The sequence below is a fragment of the Taudactylus pleione genome, unplaced genomic scaffold (genome assembly GCF_031769625.1).
Source record: "Taudactylus pleione unplaced genomic scaffold, aTauple2 ptg000535l, whole genome shotgun sequence".
In the NCBI taxonomy this organism is placed as follows: domain Eukaryota; kingdom Metazoa; phylum Chordata; class Amphibia; order Anura; family Myobatrachidae; genus Taudactylus; species Taudactylus pleione.
The window spans coordinates 6,087,548-6,112,105 of record NW_028284937.1 but is presented as its reverse complement, the minus strand read 5'-3'; the positions used below and the strand labels follow the sequence as shown (position 1 = coordinate 6,112,105).

At 45.2% G+C, this 24,558-nt stretch overlaps 1 protein-coding gene and 1 long non-coding RNA gene across 2 annotated transcripts in view; one reads left to right on the top strand and one right to left on the bottom strand.

Annotated features, from left to right (window-relative positions):
- Positions 1–14,748, top strand: part of LOC148501072 (uncharacterized) — a 29,969-nt gene extending 15,221 nt beyond the window's left edge. The window contains exon 3 of the long non-coding RNA XR_015870088.1: positions 14,732–14,748. This is a non-coding gene — a long non-coding RNA (uncharacterized LOC148501072). The remainder of the gene's footprint in view (positions 1–14,731) is intronic.
- LOC148501071 (suppressor of cytokine signaling 3-like) overlaps positions 1–24,558 on the bottom strand; it is a 48,131-nt gene that overhangs the window by 2,617 nt on the left and 20,956 nt on the right. The window lies entirely within an intron of this gene.

Genomic DNA, 24,558 nt, shown 5'->3' with positions numbered 1-24,558 from the left:
GAATTAAACTATACTGGCCACTGTGTCTTCATAGTCTGTCTTGCTGACTTCAATGTACAGGACTTATTTTCAGATTTTGGAGACTCCACCACAAGCTAGCAGGGCACCTAGTCTTGTGGTAAGGAGGTAACAACATAGAAGCAGATGGTGCAAAGGTATAAACTTCATAAGAACATCACACTGTGGGAGCAGACCTCACTAGTCAGACCTCCATGAGTTAAAAAGACATCTGTGATGGGAACATTGATACTTTAGTTTCCAAGAGACTATGAAGATCTCTAATGCTGGATATACACTTGCCGATGTGTACACGGACGATATGTCGACCCGACGGGCCGACATATCATAACGCGGGTACACATTGAGCAATGTAATGAAGGATGGAACGATTCCTCGTTTCGTCCTTCATTGCCCTCAACGACGCCAAGTGATATCGTTTGGATGGCCGTGCATTGCAGGAGGACCAGACGATATAGCGTGCGACCGCTCGATCTATTGTTCGGATCGGCCTAGAAATGATCGATCGTACAGTGTATACATGGGTTAAGGGATTAATCTCAATTATTTTATGTGCAGATACCAAAAGATAGTATATGCAAGATGCTAAAGCTACTGTAAGTTCAACTACTGGTAGACATGGGACTTCTATAAGTTCAAAGAAGAAAGAACTATGTATTGATGAAGATTGTTCTGCTATCTAAATATTAATGTGTACTGTGCAAGTAACATGTTAGCATTTAGTTTTCACTATTTCAGGTTATAACATAGTATGTAATTCCTTACAATTAGTAGTGTGTTCTATCCTCTACCTGGGGCTCCTTGCATCTCCCCAAGCTGATGAATGTAGAATAAAGGACATTTTTTAGACAAGATATCACTATTCCCACAGTATCACCTTGTGACCCTCCTATATTGCCTGTAAAGAAACATACTTATGGTGTGAACAAGACCTTAGAGTGGTAAACAAAGTTATGTTTCTGTATCTGATTTTCCGGTTGTTCCAAATACCGTAACCATTCTGTCCTGTATACAACCAATCCCTACTTATTTCATGGTGGTTGAGCTCGGCTCCATCTTCTTTCCTATGTTTATGTGCCCTACCAGCGAAGTCTTGTTTGCAGTCACCAACTTTTGAAACTTGTAAATTTTTTTAATACATATATTTGCTTCTTTTGCTCAAATAAGACCTTTCATTATTAGCTCCAGTTTATTCATGATTATACTTCAACTGTAAAACTCTTCAGACTCAGGGCCGGATTCAATTAGAGGCGAAACGCCAAGATCGGCGAAAAAGTTTTGCCTGTTGCCGCTGTTCTCCTGTTTGCATCTTATCTCCAAATTCAATTCCGGGACCAATTCGCCTAAGCGGAAACTCAATGCACTGAAACAGGTGGAAAAGTTTCTCCAATGAATGGTAAGAAAAAAAAAAGTGCAAAATCTCTATTTTGGGGTGCAAATGTGGGGAATTGATTTAGAACCCTTAGGACAACCCCCCAAAAGGGCAAAATCAGCCAAAAAATAAAAAAAAAATTACCTTAGAACACCCCAAACAAAAGAAATGTCATTTTTGGGGCAAAAATGAAAAAAAGTGGAGGGACAAGGATAAAAAGTAGCAAGATAGGTTTCTTGGGGGGGCTGTATGGATGGGGCAGGTGTTTTAGGCTTGCAGGTGCATGCAGCAGCTGGATTTTTCTCATTTTTTTAAAGTGCACTTTAGAGACACAAAAATATGCTAGCACCCATTTTCAAGTACCCCGAATTTGACTGGACTATTTTCCACAAAAAAATACTGTTCTCTATCATTCTTCACCACTCTTACAAATATGCTTCTAGAAGCTTTTAACACAACTTAAGGAAACAAAGTACTTTTATTAAGGCTAATAGTACACATCTGTAATGAATTCCAGTGTCAGTGCGGCTTATTTTGTGGTACAGACTGATACCCCCAATCTATTCAGTACTTTGCGCCTGTAATGCATTCGCCTATTTGCGTTTTTGTGTGTTCTGCAATTGAATACATGAAATTGCGGGGACGCACATGCCGCAAATTCGCGTGTCAAACAGGCGAATGCAGCAGAAAGTACAATAGGCGAAAAGTTTCCGACTTTTCGCATCTAATTGAATAGGGACCTTAGGGGTATATTTACTAAACTGCGGGTTTTTAGAAGTGGAGATGTTGCCCACAGCAACCAATCAGATGCTACTTAACATTTATCTAGCACTTTCTAAAAGATAATAGCTAGAATCTGATTGGTTGCTATGGGCAACATCTCACTTTCTTTTGTACCTGCTGTGGGATGACATGTAATGACATATTAAACTCCTCGATTCAATGGCTTCTGGTTGCTCCCTTGTTTTCTAATCCTCAGTACCGCTTGCTCTGGGTTCTCAACCCCTTGTGGTAGTTGTTATTAGGTTATAAAGAAAGACACAGCAGTCTTATGCCAGACTTTTCACACAGATAGCGGCTTCCATTAGTCAACTGCAAAGTAGGCATTTTACAGGGAAAAGCGAATGTTCTGCTATGGAGATAGTGTAATTTTGTTGAGGACTTTGAGCAAACAAAAAAGGCTCAAAAATTGGAATGTGGAAGTAGTACTTAATAATTCTTCCATTAAAAAAAAAATTTTGGAAGTACGATGAGGCTTAAATGATATTAGGCCTATCTGCAGAGAAATGATACCATGCATTTTATGGTAGAGCGAAGTTCAACTTTTGATACATTTGTAATTGTACTGATATAGTATACATTCCTTCATGCATGAGCTATAAGAGGATCGTTTTGCTTCCTTTTGTGTACAAATATCTTTTTTCCCCCACAGTGGTTTGCGGGTATAAATACTGTAATCCTGTAGGTAGAGTACTGTGTTCTGTGATTTACATGGTGAATCTATCACACTCATCAGGTGCATACTAGGGGTGAGCGGGTTCGGATTTCTGAAATCCGAACCCCCCCGAGCCCCCCCGATCCGAGGCCGATCCGAGTCAGGCTCGACTTTTCCCACCTGACTCGGATCTGAAATTGAGGCAAAACGTCATCATCCCGCCTTCCGGGTCTCGCGGGTTTTGGATTCTATATAAAGTACCCGCGTCGGCGCCATTTTCTCACTCGGCTGTGGACAGTGAAGAGGGAGGGTGGGAGTTAGGGCTGGCTGTGTCGTGTAGTGTAGTGCAGTGTAGAGTTGTGCTGTGCTGCTGTTGTCGATAGGGGCTGTGTCCCCTCCTCCAAAGTCCATAGGGGCTGGCTGTGTTGTGCTGTGCTGCTGTTGTCCATAGGGGTTGTGTCCCCTCCTCCAAAGTCCATAGGTGCTGGCTGTGTTGTGCTGTGCTGCTGTTGTCCATAGGGGCTGTGTCCACTCCTCCAAAGTCCATAGGGGCTGGCTGGACTGTGTTGTGCAGTCAGTTGTCCATAGGGGGTGCTCTATCCACTCCAAAGTCCTGTGTAGTGTCCCAGTCCTAAAGGGGTGCTGTAGTGTTGTCCAGGGGGTGCTCTGTCCATCAGGGGTGCTCCCCCCAAGTGCAAAAAAAATTAATATTCTTTCTGTGTTTGTGAATTGTGTGCGCAGTAGCCCCACGTGCATCAACAAAGTAGTGCCAAGCGTGCGCCTGTGTCATAAGTAAAGGGCCGGCTGGCTTGACCGTTAAATGGTGCTGTAACCCCCAAAGTACACTCCGAAAAAAAGAAAAAAATATTTTCTGTGTTTGTGAATTGTGTGCACTGTGGCTGCACGTGCATCAACAAAGGAGCAGCGCCAAGCGTGCGTCTGTCTGTTAAAGGGTGGTGTAACCCCCAAAGTGCGCTCCACAAAGAATAAAAATTATTTTTTTTTTCTGTCTTTGTGAATTGTGTGGGCTGTAGCTGCACGTGCATCAACAAAGGAGCAGCGCCAAGCGTGCGCCTGTGTCCCATAAGTAAAGGGCCGGCTGGCTCATTTCTTAAAGGGTGGTGTAACCCACAAAGTGCACTAGTCTACAACAAAAATAAAAAATTATTTTCTGTGTTTGTGTGCGCCTTAGCCGCACGTATATATCAATATAACATAAATGGAGGACCAAACTTTCTCCAATAAAAATAAAATGAGGAAATATCAAGAACCACTTCCTCCTAGTGCTGATGCTGCTGCCACTAGTCATGACATTGACGATAACATGCCATCAACGTCGTCTGCCAAGGCCGATGCCCAATGTCATAGTAGAGGGCACATACAATCCCAAATGACAAAGTTCAGGAAAATGACCTTAAAAAAAACATTTAAATCATCTGAAGAGAAAAGTAAACTTGCCAATATACCATTTACGACACGGAGTGGCAAGGAACGGCTAAGGTCTTTCCCTATGTTCATGACTAGTGGTTCAGATTCACATGACGATGGAAGCCCTCCTCCCGCTAAAAAAATCAAACGAGTTAAGCTGGCAAAAGCACAGCGAAGAACTGTGCGTTCTAAGAAGATATCACAAATACCCAAGGAGAGTCCAAGTGTGGTGGCGGTTGCAATGCCTGACCTTCCCAGCACTGGACGGGAAGAAGTGGCTCTTTCCACCATTTGCATGCCCCCTGGAAGTGCTGAAAGGAGCACCCACAGTCCACTTGCTGATATGCAAATTGAAGATGTCACTGTTGAAGTACAACAGGATGAGGATACTGGTGTAGCTGGCGCTGAGGAGGAAGTTGGCGAGGAGGATTCTGATGGTGATGTGGTTTGTTTAAATCAGGCTCCGAGGGAGACAGTTGTTGTCTGTGGGATGAAAAAGCCCATCACGGTCATGCCTGGGCAGAAGACCAAACATTCCACCTCTTTGGTCTGGCAATATTTCTATCCAAATCCGGACAACAACTGTCTTGCCATATGTACCATATGTAAAGGTGAAATAAGTAGGGGTAGGGACGTTAACCACCTAGTTACTGTCAAGTTCAGAAACTTTGGGTAAGACCGTAAGCAGTCCAGGGACACCTAAATCCCTTTTTCCTGTCTTATCCAAGGAATCGGTGGATGAGGAGGATGAGGACGACATCTTGCCTCCGTAGAGCCAGTTTGTGCAGGGACGCATTCATTGCCAGCTTGTTTTGCGGGGGCCCAAACGAACCAATCATTTCAGCCACAGTCATGTGGCAGACCCTGGCGCTGAAATGATTGGTTTGTTAAAGTGTGCATGTCCTATTTATACAACATAAGGGTGGGTGGGAGGGCCCAAGGACAATTCCATTTTGCGCCTCTTTTTTTTCTTTGCAGTATGTACTGTTTGGGGCCTAGTTTTTCAAACTGCCATCCTGTCTGCCACTGCAGTGTCACGTGTTTGTGCCGCCCACTCGTGTCGCTTAGCATAGTCATCCAGCTACCTCGGTGCAACCTTTTGGCCATAAAAACAATATTGTGAGGTGTTCAGAATAGACTGGAAATGAGTGTAAATGAAGGTTATTGAGGTTAATAATAGCATAGGAGCAGAAAAACCCACAAATTCTGTGATTGTAGCTGTTTTTATGCTTTTTTTCAAAAAAATACAGATCCAAAACACAAAACCCAGAACCCAAAACACGGAAGGGTGGTTTTGGCAAAACCAATCCAGATCAAAAACACGAAGAAAGATCCAGATCCAAAACCAAAACACGAAAAGTGGCCGATGCACACCCCTAGTGCATACATAAATAACTTGATTGTAGTCATTCCAAATTGATAGACACCCCACAACTTTATTTCGTCTACAATATCCAGCCTCCTATCACTTTAGAACCGCAACTTTCATTAAATTATGCTGTAAAGGATCATGCCAGTGAGAGGACATCAGGACAGTCTTTATTACATGTAGTCCTTTGGACATTGGCAATATCTATATTACATGTAGTCCTTTTCTGTGTTTGAAGAAAAAATGAGCAGTTTTTGAGAAAACTGAACACACCTGAACTTAGGGGTTCTGAGTCGGATCGAGCCCAAATCGGAATCCCTTTGAGTCTTGACTAGTCTTCCGGCAATTCGGATTTCAGATTTAAAAACTGGATCTTGCGTGTTTTGTACTGAATATAAGTCCCTCCCTCGTGATTCCAGGTGCTGTGAGGGGGTCAAAATTGACTTCAAATGAACTTAACAAAAATATGTCTGATTTTATCAATTTTTAAAGAGATACAAAACCGAACCAAAACATTTGAGAGTAGTTTTGCCAAAACTAAAACATGATGATGATTTAGAACCAAAACCAAAACACGGGGGTCTGTGCACATCTCTGTTTTAAACCCTCTTCTTTGTTTAAAGTGCACTAACAAATGTGCTTCTCAGCTGAAGAACAAAAATTGTATTTTATTATAAGTATAGGATCTGACCAGGGGGTAAATGTATTGCACAGTGGACTTTCAAAATAATGAATTTTGCTGGCCGCTTTTACCCACTGTCCCTGGGTGTCCCCTTCCTCTACTTTCTCTCCAACATCAAACAATGCACTCCACATCTAGTTGCGAATGGACAGTATAAATATATGGCTTAAACATACAGAAAGGGGCTGTCTTTCATAAGTTCTTAACCTGCTAAGCACCCGCTTTATTGGTAGCAGCATGAAAATCGCTGGCCGCGATTCAAATCAAAGCGATGATGAATAGCCCCGGGAGGGAGCTCCCGGAGCTATTCAATTCAGCGAGATGTTTTGCCCGACTAAAGGATTTCTTCTTGCACCCTCTTGGGGGTGCGAAGAGAGATCTGACAAAAGTGCCGTATGCGCGGCTGTTTGACGGCTTAGCGCGGCTGTCACTTTAGTCGGAGAATGCCGGTCCTCGCAACTAAACACCCAGGTTAAGTCGCAAGAACCGGCATTCTCCGACTTAACAGCGTGCTGAATTGAATAGCTCCAGGAGCCTCCCCGTGGGACTATTCAGCATCGCGCTGAATTGAATCGTGGCCAATGACTGCTTTTACTAATCCTGAACTGCGGCTACTTTCCCTGATACTAAAGGCTGCATGATAAAGAACAGTGATAAGCATGCACTAACATATTTTATTACTTAGAGCTATTAATTACATATGCATAAGTTATTTTATTGGCGTTTTATCTCCATACGGGAAGATGCCTAGAGCGGCCATATATTCTTTGATGATCTCTCATTTATTTATCGATGTGTGGAGAGCCTGCTATCAGTTGTAGTCTATCACCTTTTATAGGGGCACTAACCTGGAACTGTGGACCTCATTCAGAGGTGGTCGTTAGTTGCAAGCGGTCGCACTGAATCAGGGCGACCGCTTGCATCCTGAACGACTGCCTCCTTGTCGATCGCTAAGCTGTGCACAGCTCTAGCGACCGACATGGGTGATGGTCGCGATGGTCAAGACCATCGCGACCATCGGGGCTTACGACCAGACCCTATGGTTGGGTCTGGGGACTCATAAGCCCCAGGGAGCTTCCTGCTCTGATCGAGCAGGAAGCTCCCCACTGACATCAGCAATGATGTCAGTGGGGCCGCCCCCAAACGGCAAGCATTCCGGCGGGAACGCCTCCGTTTGGGCAGGCACACCCCCTGCCTGCCTCCCAAACGGGGCGAGCTGTCACTCACCATCGATAGCTCGCCTCGTCTGCTGCGAGACCCCTAGCGATGGAGCGTCTGTCGCTAGCCGGGTCTCGCGCATGCACACGACGGAGCCGGCTCTGTCGTGCGCATGCCCAGTGGGGCAACATCGAGTCGGTTGCGAGCGCTCAGCGCTTGTGACCGACTCTGAATGACCCCCTGTATCTTATGTTTTTCTTTATAATGCCTAGTTACTGTATACAGTTTGAAAAACCCCAAGAACAGTGGAATGTTGCAGATGACTTTACTTGTCTCTGTAATACTCTATAGCAAGATGCTGTTAATATCTTTTTGACCTGTTTGTCATAAAACAAAACCTTAAATGTCATCTTGCTTTTCTTTAATTCTTGTACAAACAAACCAATGCCTAATATATGAGCTATAGGACTTGTAAGGATCTAATACATGTTTGCATGAAAATGATCTTAAGTAGGTAAACAATTTAAATTGTGAATATCAGAAATGGAACCTGATTTTTTCATACATATTTATTAGATCTATAGTGATATAAAAGTTGTAAATGGGAAGTATGTGTGCCTTAGGATCTTGGCTTTTGTCTGGTGGCAAGTTCAGGTTAAGGATGCCGTTTCCTGGGGTAGACTGGTGCACGGGACGCAGCTTAGAAGCTATTTTGCAACACTGATTATCAGAGCACCTGAGAGACTGATATACAAGCGTGTAAGGATGCCCATCAGTGAGGTGTCCATGGCACAAAAACCATCTGTGGTGATGGCCACGGCCCACCGCTGCTGGGGGAACGGCGGGTGCAGGCACAGCAAAAGCAGAGGCGTGGCTTAGCTGGCACCAGGGGCGGGGCTAAGCTGTGTCCCGTCCAAAAAAAAAAGAAAACACTGGCTCAAACGCATCCATCGATGGCTAAGAGCCATTGGCTCTTTACCATTGATGGTAAAAGCATTCGACATAGACCATAAACCATTAATGATTTTGAATCGATGGTTGATGGCCATCCTTATAAGTGTGTCAGTTGCTAGTCTCACTTTCTCACTACCTGGGTAACAGGTAGCAGCCCTGTTGAGAGACACTGTAATTACTGGCTGTTTAAGTACTATGCTAATACTATTGTTTTGTGAGAGGGACGTTAGGTCCCTTCACTCTTAGATAGGAAATAATTTTAGTTAGAGCCGGACAGGCTAAGCTTTCTTTTATGTTTTATTTATCTTTATCCTGCAAAGTAAAACTAGCTGTGGATAGACCCTGGGCTGGTGTGCTACTAATTGGCTGCTCTGTGAAAGTGCACCAGTCTACTCCAGGAAACAGCATCCTTAACCTGATCTTGCCACACTATGTATAATGTTATTTTGTAAACTTTTAAGGGGTTGTCAACACTGTATGATCTCATGAAAATCAACCGGGGTGTGGGGCAACACCAGAGAAGAAAAAGATGCCCACTTGAGTATGTCCTGAAGTATTTATATTGGGGAACCACACTATGGGTAATCTGGTTTGGGATGCAGGGCAAATGCAACCACAGATTGACGAGTTACTATCCTATCACTAAGACGCAATCGGACTAAGCTGTACCACAAAGCATCTAGACAAGCCAGTGAATGTCCCCAAGCAATAACGAATAGATCTTGAAGCACTTACAAAAGGAATGAATAAGTCAATCTGATATTGCATGAATTCTGTAATTGAATAAGAGACAACTCATTTGAGCCTTAAGTCAGACATTATATGATGTATTGCATCATAAAAGCAGTTCAAGATGCTTATTCCCAGAAAGTAGCATTACTTATCTTTATTCTGATTTGTTACCATCTTACTGGGAAATGCTCTTCAATTATCATGTAACAATCATCTACATTTTTAAATACCTGAGCTACCCAGTAGATTTTACAGCAGGAAGAGAAGAAATGCCAGATATTAATGCTATCAGCGACATGGAAAAAAAAAGCCTTTTCATTGATTCATGTTTATTGTCCACTTGTGCTCTGACGGATTGCCTTTGTGCATTATTCATTTGTTCTAATACTGACTGTAACTTCACAGTGTGACTGTATATTCTGTCTGATTAATAGCTACTAACACTTTAATGAGTGCCCGCCAACACTGAAATCCCCTCAGCTGCACGTTATGAAAAGTTCATGCAGGAATGATAACCTGGAAAGAAGTGGCTGTATATGTTCTCCTGCTAGAAAAGCAAAACAGAGTTCAAGTAGGTTTCCACTTTCAAATGACTTCCATTGGGGTGTCCTGCATTTTCCAGCCATACCTTTAAATCATTACTTGCACTTGTTTATTCAGTTATCTTTGTATAGGAAACTGCTGGGTACACACTAAACATTTTTTAAACCATTTGCAGATTTCCAATGGATCAGAATGACAAATCGTTCAAATCGCCCAGTGTGTACGCACTATGGGCCTGATTCAGAGCCGCTCGTAAGCGGCCACTCGTTCGTTCCGAGCGATGTTCACACATCTAGCGTTCCCGCTAGGCTGTTTTAGCGGGGCGCGGCGCCCTGCCTCCTTCTGGAGGGCAAAAAGCACCCTGCCCTCCAGGAGGAGGGCAAAAAGCGCCCTGCCCTCACAGCCTGCGGGAGCCGTTCTCACCCGCGGGACGCAGTGTCCCGCGGGTGGAGAAACATGCGGTGACCCGGTCACCACCGGAGAATAGACGCCGTGCGCATGCGCCCGGCATCTATTCTCCCTGTCTGCAGGGCTTGGGGGCTGCCCGGCGTGTCCGTAAGTGCCGGGCACGCCCCCAAGAGTGACGAAAAGGGGACGCGTCTTATAGACACGCCCCCTTTTCCGATGACCACGCCCCCTTCTCGGACGCGCGCGCGGGCATACCCTCTCTAGCTCCGGCGCCCTGCCTCCCGCCGGAGCTAGAAGGAACACTACACATCTGCGCATGCGTATGGGTTGTAATGCGCATGCGCCAACCAGTCAGTGCAGTCGGAAATCATGTGCTCGCAAAATAGCGAATGCCTGCTAATTTGAGTGACAGAATGAGGCGTTTGTGGGTGGTAACAGGGAAAGGTGCTTGAAAACGGGGAGTGGAGATCCGAACGCAGGCGTGCCAAACGGTCAAAACGGGCGTTTTAAGGGTGTGCATAATTAGCAAAGCAGCGTCATCGACCACGTCACTTGGTTGTCTTTTAGTCTGAACTGCTCGCATGATTGCGGTATGAAAATGCTACCACAAGAATAGCGAGCAGTTCATACGCCGTTTGATGTACTCGATTAATCAAATAAATAGCGGAGTTGACGTATGATGCAAGCGGCCAGGGGGGCGTTTTTTTCAAAATAGCGAGTGCATGTTTAGTTCGCTCGTTCAGACATAGAGGCGTCAACAGACCGCAAAGAGCGAGCACTTAATTTAAATATCCGGCCCCTTTTTCAGAACGACCGTCTGCAAATAGCGTCCGGCTCTGAATCAGGCCCTATGCACGCTCCCGCGGAGTCGTCTTCAGATCTGCCATACATGCTGCTCAATCTGAAGATCTGACTGACGTCCCCATGCATTTGGAAGCGTCGGGGGAACGACAACTGAGGCATGAGGTGCATGAGTAGGCAGTGCTCCTCTTCGCCGACACCTTCCTCTGCCCTGGTTAGCTTGTGAGTGATGGCAATAAGTGGCCGTGGGTCCCCCATGCACACAGGTTTTACGGTGAGTCTTTTACAGGTGTGGACGCAAGTGTGGTTGCTAAATGGTGCAGTGCTGGACAGTAGAGAGGAATATATTTGGTGCCAGACCATTACTATACCAACCTATATTCTCTGTATTTACACAACTCCAGAAGTTCATTACTTGGTTTCAAAATGATAATGTTCCCTCTCCTCTCCTGCACAGTACTTGGATTACAAATACAATAATATGCACATCTTCTCTCCTCCTGCACAGTCTTACAACACAGATGGCAAACCTTATGGTGACACTTGTGCCTGAGGTCACATATATTTCTCTCTACAGTCTCGCTCTCCCCTACTCGGCAGGAAAGACCCTCACATAAGCCTTCATGCAATTTGCCTCTTTACTATTTCCTCCACGAGGGAGTAAGATCTGTCCAACTTTGCTCCATATACTTCTCATGATCAGCACTGCACAGAGACTCCCTTATTCAGAGTTCTGCCTTTCTTTGTTCCCCCTCTTCATAGGGACAGCAATACACAAATCCCTGTGTGCAGTTTAGTGTTGACCATTGATGGCTTTGACGATTGTTTTAAGCCATGGATGGTTTGTTTTTGCCCATGCACAAAACATAGCTTTGATTCACTATCTGGCTCATACATACATCGATATTATAGCATCATCTAAGACCATCAATGGTCGATGGCCAACCCTAGTGCAGTTGACCTTTTCACATTGTTATGCTGATTCTCACACTAGTGAGATGCATCACAATTTGCTTTCCGTCACTCATCGCATGCATGTCAGCGTTAATTACGCCGGCATGCATGAAGGAAAATGTAATAGAGGGACTTCTGGGTTTATGACCTAGAAGTCTATCTGGCATCCTACGGTGCATGCGCAGAAGGACGCATGCGCCGCAGGGAGTGCCATGAATAGAAGCCCATGGACTTCTGTTGGGAAATTCCATCTAAACATGGAGTTGCCCACCGCATCCATGCGTATGAGAAATGTGGTCAAACCCCCGAAAATTCAATTATCGTGGGTTTGACAGCATTTCACACATTGGTGCATTCCGCCCCAGGACTCTTCTGCTTGCCTCAGGCCTCTCTCACTTAAAAACTTTAAGCTGGGTACACATTGGGCAACTGGCATTCGTTTCAACATCGGAACGAATGCCCATCAAACAGTGATTGTGCATCCATACTGGACGACTTTAATGAACGACGTAACGATCACAGTTACATCATTCATTAACAATGCACTGGTCGCTAGCGATATCGCTAGGTTTGATGTGCAGCACATCAAACCTGGCGACCGTCGCTAGTAACCATGGGAGCGCACAATCATGCGTACACACTGAGCGATGTAGGCGATATGTTGTTATAAAAGGACATATCGTCCTGACATCCCTTCAGTGTGTACCCGGCTTTACACAATTAGCCTGCTTCCTACATTAGACACACTTGAGTATAAGGGCGGGATGTACTAAGCATAGCATCCACGATGCGGTACCTTTTCCTCTCATCGGGTGCAAACCGTGGTTGATTACCTAGAAGATCGTAAAGGACAGCTCTCCCGATAAGAGCAGTCCTTTGTGATCTGGGTTTAGCAGCCAGATTTCCCTTTGGTGTCCTTCTGCACATGCACAGAAGGACGCGGGCCGCAGGGGGTGATGGGACGGATCCGATTGGATCCTTCTCAGGGGAGACATCCCAAAAAGCAGCGGTCCTATTGGGTAATTCCACCTGAAGATGGAGTTACCCACCGGGATGGAGAACCAAAATGCATCTCATTCTGCTGCTTAGTTAGTACATTTGGGGTATGCGATAAAACACCGGAAAACGAAATTTTCGGGGGTTTTACCTTATTTTCGCGTTTAGTACATCCCACCCTAAAACACCAGAATTATCAGGCTCTAGGAAATGGTTCCTTTTACATGGAAAAATGTTTATTTCTTATTCTGCTGCAGCAGCCTTCTGTACTGTGAGTCACTGGACACTCACTAAACACATTTCCAATATTGGAAGTGATTCAAGTGAACAATCAAAAATCAATGTGAGGCACTGAGCTTGTTACAAATCAAATAGTGTTGGTTTTGCAGAAAATTATATCAAGACACATGTGAATAAATTAATAACCAAGAAATGATCACACAATACAAAACATACTGTAAGTGTACTTAAAAGATAGGTTTAGATAATAAAATGTAAATAAATCAAACAATAAATCTCCTGAAAAACTGCTGTTTAAAAAATAACAATTGAATGCACTGTAAGCTCCGCCTTTGTCCATAATTATTACAGCCCAAACAAAGTACAGACTGAATGGGCTTACTGATGTCCTAATGCTGCACGTTATTGTGAATGATCCAAATAAGTTAAAACTGAGGAATCCGATTTACCAGAGTCAGTCCGACACAAAGGCAAGTGTTCCTTAGTGAGGGTCCATAAGCAGCGCAGCTTCAAGCAAAGGGTCTGATTCAGATATTACGCAATGCCGATATTTACGGAGACTGAGCAATTGTTAGCCATTGCGCGTGCGTGAAAACCACATTTTGCACGTGCAGAGATTGCACTGTGATTACCTGTCACTCATCCTCTGTGTGAGTGTAGTCAGAGCTTGTGGCAGGTAACAGAGGCGTGGTTTAAAAAAACAAAAACGCAGGCATCTGATCATTTAAACGTCGTTACATGGGCGTGCATAGATTAGCCATTGCGTTCGCCTTTGCACCATGTGGGTTCTCAGCGTGTCAGGAGAGATGCAGTGTCTGAGACAGGTCAGACCTGACTTAGAGGCTGCGTGGCTGCAAGATATGCTTCCATGATCGCAGTTGTGATTGCATTAGCGTAAACCTCGAAATCAGGCCCAAGTACACTACGTGGTTGTGCCACTGAACAAAGCTGAAAATCCCATTGTGAGCTCACATAAAAGTCCTGGAGCGTGCGCTGATGGCAGTGCAGGTGGTAATAAGGTGGTCGCCGGGATTTTTTTGAGCATGATGCAGAGACTTGCAAACAGTGAAATGTATCAGACTGATATATCCTCAGACCAACTTCACCTCAAACAGAGGCTTTATCAAAGAGACTGAATTGCTCCAGAAAGCAGAGGCAAATGCAACCGCCCCCCCCCCCCCCGCCACACACACACACACACTATTATTATTACTACCAGTCATTTATATGGCGCACACATATTCAGCAATGTTTTACAGAGAATATTTGGCCATTCACAACAGTCTCTGCCCCAGTGGAGCTTACACTCTACGAGGGCTGATTGAAAAGTAAAGTAAGCTCTTACGAGCAGGGCCCTCTACACTCTTGTGCTTCTCCTTACTTTAGTTTCATCTACTTCTTACTCACCACTAGGGCACCTAACACTTGGTTGCTTATGCTCTGTTGCTTATCTGGGTGTTATGGTCGCTAATGTAGCAATATATATTATCCATGTCCTGGTCCTGTAGTGTATTGTTCTGTAAGTCGCTTGTCTACAACTTGTTTATGTACTTGGTAAGGCGCTGCGGAACATTTGTGGCACCATATAAATAAATGATAATAATAAAGTAATGAGACTGCCTCTGTTTTTCTGTCCCACAGGACGTGGCAACTCTGTACTGGTTATTGTGAAACATATCGATGTGTTTGAACCTGAGGTTGGACTGCCATAGTCTACTTTCTTTGGTCACAACGAGTGGAAGAGATTCGTACATTTCATGATGGCGGATGAGGAAGACGTGTCTGTGAGATTACTTCAGAGATGTGATTGAATTTTGTGTTAAACTTGGAAAAAGCAGAAATGAAACTCATGAAATGTTACGGCAAGCATACGGTGGAGAAACAATTAGCCGTGCTGCATTATTTTGGTGGTGGAAGCACTTCAAAGAGGATAATACATGAGTGACTTACGAAGCCTGTTCTGGGAGACCATCCACCACGGTTACAGATGTCAACATTGCCAAAGCTGCGGAGATGTTGCAAAATGACAAAAGGTTAGCTTGATGCAAACTTTCGGGTTCACTTGGCATCTCATTCGAACAGGTTCAGCATATTGTAACAAAGGAACTGAGAATGCATCGCGTGTGTGCCAGGTGGGTACCCAGAAATCTCACAGAAGAGCAGATGCAACGACAAGTTGAATCGTGCAAGAACACAGGCCCTGATTCAGAGCCGGACGCTCTGACCAGAGCGCTCGCTCTGAATCAGGGCCCACCTCCATAAATATGGAGCGTCCTCCTGGACGCTCGTATAGCTGTGGGTCACCACCCACAGCATATACGAGCGTGCAGGATGATGGTCGCAATGGTCTTGACCATCGCGACCATCGCCACTGCGAGCAGAAGCCTGCGGTTGAGTTTCTCAACCGCAAGGCCAGGAGTGATTTTGGCTCTATCAGAGCCAAAATCACTCCCACTGACATCACTAGTGATGTCAGTGGGGCCGGCTTCTGACGGGTTGCGTTCCCTTGGGAATGCCTCCGTCTGGCAGGCACGCCCCCGGCACGCCCACCAAAGGGGGCGTGCTGTCAATCAACATCGACAGCACGCCCCCTTTGATCAGACACTACGAGCGAAGGAAAGTCCTTCGCTCGTCGCGTCTCGCGCATGCGCACGACGGAGCTCCCTCCGTCGTGCGCATGCGCAGTGCAGACCATCGACCCACTTGCGAGCGGACAGCCGCTCGCGAGTGGGTCTGAATCAGGGCCACAGTTTGAATGTCGGAGAGGATACCCGATTTCCTGACATCGATTATGACATGTGACAAATCATGGATTCGTCATTATGATCTGGAATCCAAACAATCCAGGGTATGGAAACACGCAAATTCGCCTCCACCCAGAAAATGGCGTGTTATTCCTTATGACGTGTAAAGTCATGCTTCTACTGTTCTTTGATACTCAAGGTATGATCCTACAGCACTGGTTTCCCCATGGACAGTCAATTAATGCTGACTACTATGCAAATGTCCTGAAAACCCATTTGCGTGGAGCCATGAGGAAGACCAGATCACACTTGCTGAAGAAACAGTGGTTTTTGCTCCAGGACAATGCCTGACCACATTCAGAGGATTAGCGTGGAACCATGGTGCCCAGAGAAAGTGCATGTCATAGCGCCCTCCCCCTCCCTGTACTGAACTGTGCCAGTGGGGTATGGCCAGCCTGCAGGGGAATACTGAAGTGAAGAGAAAAACAGCAAACAGTGGCAGTATCACGCTGGGCATTGAGGTCCCATTGGGGGAATAGAATGCTTTGGTGATCTGACATTAAGGGGTAGCTCCTTTGACACTGCTTTATTTATGTATAGCACCTAGGATCTGACTTTTATCTCCTTTGAGTCATTGTTATTAGTCAATAGAGGGAATTGTATTATATATTCTGAGTCATTTAACTTAAACTGACAGAATACATGTGCAAGAGTGAGATTCCACAGGGTGCACAGCTTATTACTGCAATTACTGCCCAAGCAGCTATCACTGGAGTGGGAACACCTATGGGAAGCTCCGTTCTCAGCTATGCTCCTACTTCACAAATATACATTACACCTATATTAATGTGAATACTACTAATCATATTATGTCTACCACCATTATTATTATTTCAGGTCTCCTAATATTTTTTAAAAGACTTTCAAATAACACTTTGTGATCAAGCCTGGGAATATCTCATTACTTATCTAGTCAATTGAAGCACAGAATGAGGAGAGGGGATCAAAGAGGAGAGGGGTGAGGAGGTGACAAAAGCCAATAAGAAAGGAGTGGACTGGGCAAAGAGCCAATCACAGGGTAGAGGGGAGGGAATTAGAGGTGGGAAGTGAATGTAATCAATCTGACAGGAAAGGGGAGGTAACAGAAGATGATCACAGAGGAGAGAGGGCCAGAGGGGAGGTAATCTGGGCTGTTTGAGGGAGCATGTAATGTAGAAACGGATCTCAGATCTGTAACTTATTTAGGATGTAGAGCAGTGATTTCCAACCTCGGTCCTCAAGGCACACTAACAGTCCTGGTTTTAGTGATATCCATGCTTAAGCACAGATGGTTAAATCAAAATAACTAAGGTACTAATTAAGTCACCTGTGCTCAACTATGGCTATCCTTAAAACCTGGACTGTTAGTGTGCCTTGAGGAGCGTTGTTTGGGAACCCTTGATGTAGAGCAAACAAACCGAGATAGAACTAACAGGCGGCCATCATACTGTATAGCGCCCCATGAATTCCGGAACCCTGAATGACACCCTCTGTCTATTCTGGTGCCCAGAGCTCATGCTCCACTGGAACCACCCTCGCTACACCCCTGACCACATGTTGATGCTGGCAGCACTGACTGTAATTAGTGGGACAGCACTGGTACACCCTCCATATAGCCAGTACTTACTGTAGCACCCTGTGATTTCAGGGCATTCCCAACCCTAGAAAAACAACTGCACAGAAAGAAGTTCTCAACAGATGATGAAGTGAAAAATGCCACAGCTGCAACATTAAAAATGATGTCACAAAACTGTCTACTGCACGTCTTTGAATCATTGTTGAAATGCTGCAAAAAATGTATTGAATGTGAAGGATGCTATTTTGAAAAAGGAAAATGATCAGGTCCTGCAGAGTCATCTGATTCTGAATAAGAAAATCAGTCTCATTACTTTTCAATCAGCCCTCAGATAAATCCCTTCCACATGTACATACACATACACACTAGGGTTAATGTTTTTGTTCCCTGTATGCAGTGGTTAGTGCCTACCAAAAGTGGTCCAAGGAAGGACAACCGGTGTTAGGATCATGGTCACTTAAGACTCATTGATGCGCATTGGGGAGCGAAGGCTAGCCCATCTGGTCCTATCCCACAGAAGATCTACCCTACCGTAGCACAAATTGCTGGCTATGATAGCAAGGTCATAGAAAGAGGGAAGTGGAGAAATGGGATACCCTAAGCACTATGATCGAAAGGTGTCAGAACACACAGTACATCGCAGTTTGCTGTGTATGGGGCTGCATAGCCAAAGACCGGTTTCCATGCTGACCCCTGTCCACCACCAAAAGCTCCCACAATGGGCATGTCAGCGACAGAGCTGGAAGCAATGGAAGAAGGTGGCCTAGTATGATGAACCATATTTTCTTTTACATCATTTGGACGACTGGGAACATGTACGTCATTTACCTGGGGAAGAGATGGCACCAGGATACACTACGGGAAGAAGGCAAGCCTGCAGAGACAGTGTGATGCTCTGAGCAATGCTCTGGTCCTGGGGAACCTTGGGTCCTGGCATTCATGAAGATGTTGTTATTTTCACACCTACAACCTACCTAAACATTGTTGCATACCAAGTACACCCCTTCATGGCAACGGAAACGGTATTCCCTGATGGTAGTGACCTCTGATACCTTTAGATACAATAATCAATAGTATAGAATACAAAAAGGATCAAACATTAGAACATTACATAGCAATAGTTTTTATAAAGTTTGATGAAACAGATGAAAGTTCTCTCTCTTTAGCACACTTCCCCTATAGGTGTTTCGGTGGCTGCTGATCTCTTTCAATATACTGATTAGGTAGATCAGTTAGGAAAATCTAAAATGGTAAAAAGACTTGCACTTAATAGTGTAATATTTAAGAGCTTAAATGTGGTAACAGTATGTATAGGATATTGCTCGTACCAAAAAGAAAAAAATAGTGATGCGTATCAGTCAAGGAATTCCTGGATTAAATAACCTTCAATGGTCTGTCTGGCACGTGTCTCACTTGAACATGTATGATGTCATCACGGTTCCGGTATATTAATTAATATGAAAAAAAAAAAACTCACAGTAGCGTAATAAGATCAAAGATGGTGGGGAAGGGCGTGGGGTAAAATGCCAAAAATAAAGTGTTCTGTCTCTTTATAGGAGACAAGTGTCCATACCAAATGGTAATTCTTTAAGGCTCATCTTCACATGCACATGTATAGGCTTAGATAAAAGAAATTCTCCAAAGTGCAATATATATTGCAATAACACAGCAAACAAGAAAAGCATTATAATGCACAAAGAATAAAAAACAAGGTGATTATCTGTAAATTTCAGTATAGTCCGTGTAGGGATAGCATTGGTAGCAGCGTAAATAGTCCAACTCACAAATGTGGCTGTAAGTGAGAAGGTCAACCCCTACGCCTTTCGTCCATCTGGGGATTTCTCGGTGCGACCGCTGTCTCCGACCTATCACTGCACATGTGCAGTAGCGAAAAATTGCTCCAATGTATCCAACATATCCACTGTGTCCACATCTGAATAAGGCCCATGGTCTTAAGCCACCCATACAAGGTGCGATATGCACCGTGCGTCGCGATGGGGGATCCGACATCTGACATATCAGGCGGTCCCCACACACTGTGCGATCGGGTGGCCGACCACCCGATACGCGTCCCCACCTACATGGCGCTGCATGGGATTGCACATCGCATCCCCAGATCAACTAGAGGTGCGATGTACGACCCCATGGGTGCGCGCTCTGTCCAATATCATGCCCATACACTGTACGATAGAGCAGCGATATCATACCAATCCATCGGATCGGTTGCTTTATCGCACGGTATATGGGCACCTTTAGGCTACTTTAGAGTCAAGGAGCCTACGCAAGTCATGCTTGGTAATATTCTTTGCACATTATGGCCCGTATTTACTACAATCCACATTTCAAATGCGGTTGTAGTGTGATGTTTTCGCCTAAATTTGCATCGAAAATTTAGGATATATCACAGGAATGTATCAAAATCACTTGTTGCTGTATTTTTCAAAAAAATACAGTGAGAAGGTGGCCACGCATGCGCTGCCGGAACAACCCCTCGCGATCACCCCCCCACGCGCAATCCCCCCTGTTCTGCTTACACTTAATTAGGTGATAGCTGCTGCGGTGAGGTCCTCTCTCTGGGGCTCCTGTCAGCTGGTCTCCAGGCTCCTGCAAATTGAGATGCCGGCATAGTGCATCTGACCGGGGTCACAGTGCAGGAGCCAGGAGACCAGCTGACTGTAAGCACAGAGGACCTCACCACAGCACCACTCACCGGTCCCTGGATGCAGGAGTGTGTTTGGTTATTTTAACTATTTTTTTTTCAAGTGATTAACGTGTGGTTTGTTTAGACCACAAAGCTGAACACATGGGCCAGCTCCCGGGTCTGCCCGTCAGAGCAGAGCAGGAGGTTTCGGCAGAACCACAGAGAACTGGCCCGGGCCCCTTTACTATAGGGGGGCATGGTCTAATTGTCTAAGGCATGACCACTCCCCCTTAGGGAAAAAAACACTTTGCGTGGCACTGTACCCTGGGGAGGGGGGCACTGTAAGCCCCTTAGCCTGGTGCAAATCCAGGGGAGGACGTGATCAACCCCCTCCCCCAGAGGCAATAGAGAGGAGACTATCCCATTGCAGCCCAGCACACAGCAACCTGTGCTGGGCTGCTGACAGATAAGAGAGAGAATGGGCAGCGTCTGACCCGGGCCCCTCCAACAAGCTCGGGCCCGGGCAATTAGTACCCGCTCCCCACCCCCTTCCCTCCTCAGGGTTTCGGGGAACCTGGGGAGATCGCATTTCCCATTACAAGTAAGGGAAATGCGATACGCTTACTAAAAATATGTGAATTGAAGGGATTTGAGTAGTTTTTCACAGAAACTACTCCAATTGCCCTTTAATACATTTATGTGATACTAAAATAATGTGAAAAGGGTGTAAAAAAAACATTATTCAAATTTTTTTAGTAAAAATATTGATAAATAGAACCCTATAGGTTAAAATAAAAAAAAAAGTTGCTACTTCCTCTATAGCTCTCTTCTGTGTATGTACCTGGGATAGATGTGGCTGGAAGCGTGCTTTCACTGAGTGCTGAAAAACCTAAACATCGCAGTACCCAATGGAAACATATTAAGTTAATGGCCAGACAATGCAGATTATAAGTACCCACAAGGTTTGGAGCATTTGAAATACAAAGTGACGAGGAAGCAAACAGGACTTTTTATGTTCACGCTTCCCCTTTACTAACGGAGATTGAAGTCGTCTTTATTTGTGACTTTCAAAATAGTGTTCCAGCAGCTTTAATGGATGTGCAGTGCAAAAAGATGAGCGGTAAAAAAAATGTGCAAGTTGAGGACAAAAAAAGGCATTGAGTTTACGTGTGACTGAATAAGGCCCTATTTGTCAATCTGGTCTGTTCTTAACCTTGAGTGAACTATGCCTTTGACCCTAGCCTGGAGTTTGATCACCCTCTTGTCTTGTGATTGTGCATCTCATCTGAATCTGAGTCATAAATGTCCTGCAGCAACTTCAGATAGAGTACATTGTGACCTAGAAGTTGTTCAAAGTGGGACTGTTAGTATCTGCATTGCACATCAGCCATACAATGGATGGTTTCAATATAGGGCAAGGATCATTTTTACCCCTGCTATGTCAGCAATAAGCAAACCTGGCTAATTTCTGGACACCTGGTGGAGAGAACATGTTGATGTAACATATGTCATCATTGCCCTGCCTCCTACTGCCCAGTGTCTTGATTTTGGGAAAGGTATGGCACAAAGAACAGCACAGACGGTGTAATGGTTAGCGTTACTGCCTCACAGCACTGAGGTCGTGGGTTCGTTTCCCACCACAGCCCTAACTGTGTGGAGTTTGTATGTGCTTGCGTGGGTTTCCTCCGGGTACTCCGGTTTCCTCCCACACTCCAAAAATATACTGGTAGGTTAATAGGCTCCAAAACATAAAATTAACCCTAGTGTGTATGTGTGTGTGTCAGCATGTGCTAGGGAACAAAGATTGTAAGCTCCACTGGGGCAGGGACTGATGTGAATGGCCAACTATTCTCTGTAAAGCGCTGTGGAATATGTGTGCGCTATATAAATAACTGGTAATAAATAAATAAAGAAACAAGTAACACTCATAGCATGTCTATGAACAGGGCCTGAAGAAACTAATCGAGTCAACAGAGCTCCATCCTGTTGGAAAGAGATGTGTGTTCTGGGTATGTGTCCTACATTTCCCAGTGGTCTGGGAGGACTTTGGCCCTATTTACTACAATCTGCATTTAAAATGCGGTTGTAGTGTGAGATTTCTGACTAAGGCCCTCATTCAGAGCCGTACGCTATTTGCGGTCGTTCGTTTAAAAACAAGGGGTGGCTATTCAAATGATCCGTACGCACATTGCAGTCTGTTCACGCCTCTAAGTCTGAACGAGCGAGCAAAACATACGCTCGTTTATTTGTTAAAAACGCCCCCTGGCCGCACGCATCCTACGTCATGTCCGCTATTTATTAGATTAATCGAGTACATCGACCAGCGTATGAACTGCTCGCTATTCTTGTGGTTGGTGTTTGCTACCACAAATTTGCGTGCAGTTCGGCCTATAAAATAACCCAGTGACGTGGTCAATGACGCTGCTGTTTTAAATATACACTCCCTTAAAACGCCCGTTTTGACCTTTAAGCACGCCTGCGTTCGGATCTCCACTCCCCATTTTCAAGCACCTTCCCCTGTTACCACCCACATACGCCTCATTCTGTCACTCAAAATAGCCGGCACTCGCTATATAGCGTACAAAGGATTTTCGGCCGCACTGACTGGTTCGCGCATGCGTACTAAAAAGCGTACGCATGCGCAGATGTGCAAACATCGCTCGGAACGAGCGTACTGTTGTTAACGTGCGGCTCTGAATGAGGGCCTAAATTCGCATTACGAATTTAGGTAATATCACATGAAATCAAAAATCCCCTGCAGGGACAGAGCTTGCAATAAAGCTCTGTCCCTACGAATCCCGTCCGCACACTTAACCTGTAATTTAAGGAAAATCTGCATAGGTTTTTTTTTTTTTTTTTTTTATTTCCACTGTTCTCAAAACCGATTTGTAAAATGACTAAAAATAAATTAAATAATCCCACAGCTGATTATGAAAGGGCAACTTCGGATCATTTTATGGCCATAAAAAAAGAAACACTTGTTTTGCAGAAAAATGCAAAAAGATCTGCAGGTACATAAAAACACAAACTAGCACAGAGGTAGTTCTCCAGCTGATGTACTGTAGATCAACAACTCACAGTACAGGCATACAGGAACTTGTAATAGTACATATTGGGCAACTGGCAGATATTGGAGCTTGAGAGGTGCCTGAAAAGGAATGGGATTGTAAAGCCAATCCCGACAACATGAGGCCGAAAGGAGGAAATCCAGACAGCGGAGGTAAGTAACGCTAACCCTCCCCTCTCCCCCCCTAACCCTCATTTAGGGTTGCATAACCCTAATCTCCCCCACTAGTGCCTAACCCTAACCTCCCCCCAGGGTTGCCTAACCTAACCCCCCCCCTCCCCAAACCTAACCCTCCAAGGGGGGGTGCCTAACCCCCGCGCGTCTAAGAAGACGGGCACCCGGACTTACTTCGTTCAGTCCTGGAATCCGGCGTTGGGATTACGATGCCTGTCATATATTCCTAGCCCGGATTCTGACATCGGGATTGTGACTGCCGGTAACTTAACTACATCCCCGTGAAAGGACTATCACCAATATTGATGGGATCATTATCATTCAGTCAGATTACCACCTATCGGTCTGTTGGTACAGTCATCTTCCAGCCACATTACAAATTTTCCAACTTGGCCCCAAGCAGCAGGGAAATTTGTCAAAGACTGACTGCAGGAGATATCAAAGAAGCTTTTTTTAGGATTATGAACATGCAAAAACTTTGTAGCCTATATACAACCTTATTACTATTATTTAGCTGGACAGGTTCTTTGCATCCCTCCCGAGAAGCCGATACTTGCAATTGCGTAGTGACCAGTTGCGGCTCCAGAGGTGGGGATGCAGCGCAGTCCAAAATTCAAATAGGGGAGCCACACCAACTGTCATTTCACACACTGCCAAACATAGATGGCTGGGACTCACTGGCAGTTGGTGCGGCTCCCCTATTTGAATTTTGGACTGCGCTGCAGCCCCAACCCTGGAGCCACCACTGGAGGTGACTAAGGAGTCTATTTACTAAGCCTTGAATGGAGCTAAAGTGAACAGAGATAAAGTACCAACCACCAGCTCCTGTCATTTCTCAAACACAGCCTGTAACATGGCAGTTAGGAGCTGATTGGCTGGTACTTTATCTTTGTCCACTTTATCTCCATCCAATGCTTAGTAAATCGACCCAAGTTGGGCCCCAAACCGGAATGAGCTCTTATATGCTCACTATCTACCACATCTGTGTCACCCCTATCTTTGTACCTCCAGGGGCGCAGAGACAAGGGGGGAGCAGATACTAATTACCCGGGCCCATACTTGGTGGAAGGGCCCGTCGGGGGCCTGGGTCTGATGCCCCCCTTCCCTCTTATCTGTCAGCAGCAGCAACAGTCTCCTCTCCTCTGCCTGTGGGGGGGGAGCAATCACACTCATCGCACCCCCCCTGAGTGTGCGCTGGGCTGAGGGGCTCACAGTGCCCTCCTCCCC